Source organism: Argentina anserina, chromosome 3 (genome assembly GCF_933775445.1).
Source record: "Argentina anserina chromosome 3, drPotAnse1.1, whole genome shotgun sequence".
Lineage (NCBI taxonomy): Eukaryota > Viridiplantae > Streptophyta > Magnoliopsida > Rosales > Rosaceae > Argentina > Argentina anserina.
In genome coordinates, this window is record NC_065874.1 from 28654120 (window position 1) to 28660119 (window position 6000).

A 6000-nucleotide genomic window follows, 5' to 3' on the forward strand; every position below is an offset into this window, starting at 1 on the left:
CCTTGTGGAGATTCAAGATTATGCAGAAGTTTAAAGAATGAAATATGACATGTATATGATATAGTGGAATATATATTTGTATAAATGGTAAATAGGTACATATATATAGTTTGCTATATTACATACTGTCACGATTTCGTTGTGAATATGTTCACGTTGATGATGAGATTATATATATCGAGCATGTGATTTGATTTGTACAATATGACATGATGATTATTGTACGTGGTTTTAACATTGAGTTTTGTTAAAACGTGTTTTGTCTTCAGACGTGATTTATGTCTTCGGACGAGTTTTTGTCTTCGGACATGATTTATGTCTTCGGACGAGTTTTATGTCTTCGGACGTGATTGATGTTTTCGGACGAGTTTTATCTTCGGACGTGATTGATGTCTTCGGACGAGTTTTGTCTTCGGACGTGATTGATGTCTTCTGACGAGTTTTTTTGTCTTCGGACGAGTTTTATGTCTTCGGACGTGTTTATGTCTTCGAACCAGTCTTCGAGCGTGTTTATGTTTTCGGACGTGTTTGGCATGTCAGAACCTAGCCTTTGGCCGGACGAAAGTTACGATACAGTTAGAGCTCTAGTCTGTCTGTCGGGGTACTGCATATGAGGTAACATATGGGTTATCGGCTTATGAGTACCCATATATTTTTGATATTGGATGACATATGGTTGTCCAATGTCGGCGGCGTACTAAATGAGGGGTAACAGAGGTGTACCAGCGCTCATGAGTACCCGTATTATAAATGCATTTGGGTAAACAGAGGGGTTTCCCAATTCTCATGAGTTCATATATTTTCACATTATTAGACAACCAGATGGGCCGTCTAATTTGTCATGAGTGCATTTATATTTGTTGATTTTTGGATTTTTGTATATATTGATATGCGAGTGGTATTTGTTATTTTACTCATACGAGCTGTAAAGCTTACCGGGTTTGTGTTTACAATCCCGGTGCACCTATTCAATGGTGTAGGGGATAATTCCGCAGGTGTCGATTAGTGGAAATCGAAGGACAACTCTGAAGATTCGAAGTCGTTCATTTTGCATCTTGTGGTCAGGATTTGTGTGGATTTGTGTGAAAATTTGTGAGGATTATTACATTTCCATTTGATGTAATGTAGAATTATAAATTTGGTTTGTAATAATGAGTTTTTCTGAGTTGTATTGTGAACTCAGTAATGATCCACTGTGACATTAAAACGATTTCGATTTATTGAGATTGTTTTAGAGTTGTTCATGACATCGAAATTCAAGTTTCATACTTGAAATTTTGGGGTCGTGACATGTGAAATGTAATACATGAGATTTTTAAATCTCAATCACTATTAATTATGACTAATTAATCAATATTTTCTCTAAATGTCGAAAATGTAATTTAGTATGTCGATATTAAACTTCATGTTACAACAGGCTCAGAAATATCTTCAGAATTTTTTTCAACGCTCCGTTTTGTTTATATATATATTTCTAGTTTTTACTTGTTTCTAAAATGTTTTTTGAAAATAAATATTTAGTTTGGGTTTTAGTTTTTCAGACTTTAAAGAAAGCCTAACGCCTTTTCTCTAGAGCCGAATACCCCGGCCCAATTTCTCTTTTTTTAAAAACCCATCCTCTCCTATTTGGCCATTTCATCTATACCTCTCTCTCTCTCACCGAGACCAGACCACCACCCCGCCTCCTTCTTAGTCTCGTGCCGCCGGCTTCCGGTGTTCCGGTGAGGTATGGCTCATGCATCAACATATTCATTCTCTGCTCTTTCTACTCTACAAGCTCATACTTATCGATCATTTTTTCCATTCAAATCACAGTCTCTTCAGTGATTGCAGTTAGCAGAGCTTCCATGGACAACTTCCCAAGGTACCGGCGATTTAATTGACCATGATTTGGTGAGCCCAATCATATCCTTCCATTTCAGTTTAGTTCTTCCATCAATTTCTCGGATTGGTGTCTAACTCTAAGCTTTTATTTTCTCGGAACCTTCAATGAACATCTGAGAAGCGAGGGAAGATTGAAGCTTGTTTGCAGATCGACATGATTATGAGTTCACAGATTGTTGGGTGAGAAGAGCAAATCGCATAGGAGTTTGGTGAGAATTGATTCTGGGTTCATCCAAGTTTAGAATTGATTATGGGTTTGTATGAAGACCAAGAGGTGGAGGGAATGATAGAAAAATTTACACTTGATATGTCATTGCATTTGGGATCTAGATTCAATAGAACATGAGGAGAATAAAAGAGGTGATCGAACATGAGGAGAACCGAGAACTTGTCAACTTGATATGTCATCATTCAGTCATTTGAAATGATTGTTTTTTTAAGTAACAGGTCATGCCATGTGCCCAATTCAAATCCCACGTGTGCGTGATGCAAATTTTTTTTGGTTACATGTTCCATGCAATAATTTCTCCCCAATAAAGTCATTAATGTAAATAACTATTTTTAACAAAATTGGACTTTATATGAAGACTTCATTGTCCATTTTTGAAATAATTTTCCCTATTTTTAAATTAAAGAAATATACTTACATTATTACAAACATAAAAATAAATTTATGCTACTAAAACAGCACAGTCATTTAAGAATAGTCACATACTCAAGACGACAAGTGAGGACACATACTTTTTTTATTAGATTGATTAGAATGTTTATCAAGGCACCAACATTAGTCGACACTACAATGAACAACAACGCTAGTTCAGAGTACATTCAATTGACACCAACCAATGTAATCACTACATATTATTAGCCAGTTTGTAAAATTTTCGTTCAATTTAGAACCTCGTTTGACCATCTGATTATCTAGTATTTGACAAAACTTTTTCATGGTGCCTAAAAACATATATTGATCACATCTCCGGGTTCAATTGATAATACCACAAATTTAGGTTGTTAATCACCGAATTGTCCTCTAATGTGTCATAAAAAATTATACTATGTACTTACGTTATATATAAAGTTGTCACATTATTAACTGAATATATGGAGGCAACGTCTTGACATTGATCAAACTGTTGGATGTATTGAGTATATATATTTAGACATCTCGTAAAGTTTTCATCCAACTTGGACTTCATTTGGTCATCTGAACATCGTAAGAATCGAAAAAAATCACTAAATGCCCTATGGGTGGATCCATCTCTGAGATGCGAAGGCCGAACCTCCTTTACATCTCCCAAACCATGTAATTATGTAGAATCACATTGTGTGGTATGATTCCAGAGCCCTATTTAGGAGTGCCCTGGTCAATGCGGTTTTCTGATAGATAAAATATGTTATTTAGGTTGACTAGAAGATCAAATGGTCAAAAAAGGTCCAAATTTGGCCAAATTTTTACTCGGTGCCTACAAATGTGTACCAATCACATCTAACAGTTTGATTAATAATACTACGAACTTAGGTTGTCCATCACCGAAATTTTCAGTAATGTGTCATAACATTTATATCATGTTATATATCAAGGTGTCACATTATGAACCGGCTATATGAAGGCAACTTTTGAACATCAATTAGACGATAGAATGTGTTTCGTACATATATATATATATATACATCCTATAAAAATTTCGTTCAATTGGGACCTCGTTTGGTCGTACAAACATCGTAAGAACAAAAAAAATCACTAAACGCCCTATGGGTGGACCCATCTCCTGGATGGGAAGGCCGAACCTCCTTTACATCTCCCAAACCACGTACTTATAGAAATCACCTTGTGCGGTCAGATTCTGGAGCCCTATTTAGGAGTGCCTCGGTCATTGCGGTTTTCTGATAGATAAAATACGTTATTTAGGTTGACTAGAAGATCGGATGGTCAAAAAATGTCCAAATTTGGTCAAATTTTTACCATGTGCTTACAAATATATACCGATCACATTTAACGGTTCGATTAATAATACTACAAACTTAGGTTGTCCATCACCGAAATGTCTAGTAATGTGTCATAACATTTATATCATGTTATATATCAGATTGTCATATTATGAACCGGCTATATGAAGGAAACTTCTGAACATCAATCAAACCGTAGAATATGTTTCGTACATATATTTAGACATCCTGTAAAAATTTCATTCAATTTTGATCTCGTTTGGTCGTCCGAACATCGTAAGAACCGAAAAAATGACTACACTCTATGGGTGGACCCATCTTTGGGATGCGAAGGCCGAACCTCCTTTACATCTCCCAAACCATGTAATTATGGAGAATCACCTTGTGCGGTCTGATTCTGGAGCCCTATTTAGGAGTGCCCCGGTCAATGCGGGGGTTTAATAAAATAAATGCATTTATTTAGGTTGACTAGAAGATCAGATGGTCAAAAAATGTCCAAATTTGGATAAATTTTTACACGATGCCTAGAAATATATACTGATCATATGTAACGGTTCGTTGATAATATCATGAAATTAGATTGTTGATCACTGAATTGTCTAACTAATGTGTGTATTTAAATGTTATAACTTATAAGTTATATATATAAAGGTGTAATAATATTTACATGAGCATTGTATATTCTTTAATCTGAAAAAGGAAATTATTTACAGAAATGAACCTGATGTGTTCATCTAAAGTTAAATTTTGTTAAAATTAGTAATTTTAATAATTAGTTTTGTTGGGAGAATTTATTGCATGACACATGTAACCAAAAAAAATTGGCATAACACACGCGTGGGATTTGAATTGGGCACTTGGCATGACCTTTGCATACAATATATTTTTTTTAAGTCAGGATTTGCATTATCCATATTTTGCATCTTAATCACTACCATGCCTATGTCGGTCTTTTCATCACCATTAATTTCTTCAGTGTATTGATGAAATCCACGCAAGGTTCTAATAATCATTCGGTCTGAAGCTTCTTGTCCATGTACTTTTTGAGATCAGGGTGCTGGCCTGACCTACTTATGGTGAAGAACTAAAGAGAGAGACCAGAGAGTGGTTTTTGGGGTGTGGAAGGTTTCGACCTTCTCAGCAAAACCCTCTTTGTAGTTTGCATAGTATGTGTTGGCTTATTGAAGGTTCTTGGCGTCGTTCAGCTCTAGGAATACCACGTTTTAGTTAACTTGAGGAAACATAGAACAACTCTTCGTCATCTTCGTGTTCTTTCGCCTCTTAAACCTCTGCTCTGAGATTATTCATTCCCTTTGCTCTGATGCCACACGCTTTCTATGATTTGATACATGCGGGCTCGCACCCAAAATCCCCAATCGCATCACCCGATCGATGAATCAAACTATAAGATCCGAGAAAAAAACAAGAGATGTGCTTGGTGTGGCTGCGACCAACAATTAGTTTCCAGGATCAGATATTCAAATGCCCAGAGATTGCTTCGCTATCATACCCCCAGTTTCAAATGGGGGATCAATGAGTTCATCCGAATCATGAAGATAAATGGGTTTTTGATTTGGATGAAGGCCTAACACGTGCGACATAACACGGTCAAACACAGTGAAATTCACAAAAGTAGTTTTACGTAGAGTTTTACTACAACTAACAAACTGGCCCCGTTTGTTTTTGACAATTGGTCTCTCGGAGGTCGGGCTCATTCCAGAACACACATTTACCTAGAATGATGAAATGCATGCGTCAAATCAACCGTCCAATTTCCAAGGACAACCTTGAGAACTCTATGCAAAAGCCATAGTAAGTTAGTAACTAGGTCGACATTATAATACGCCCCCTATATGAGTTGGGTGAGCCGACAATCAATAGTAAAGTAGTTCGAATCAATCCTCATTGACATGTTCATCAATATTCTATGTAATTCTAGTTAAGGTCAATACGGCCATGAGCATCATAGCACCATCCATCAACATTATAACGGTTTTACTCAGGTGCTCCTGCTCATGCCAAGCTTCTAAGATGAGTGCAGACAACAAAGTAAAGAGTAGAAAGGACTCGAGTCGAAATACTCACTTTGGGGAACTTCAGAACCTCTCAATGCAGAACTGCCAGAACAGACAAAGAAACACAAAATGCACGCAGACTTCTGTCTACAGC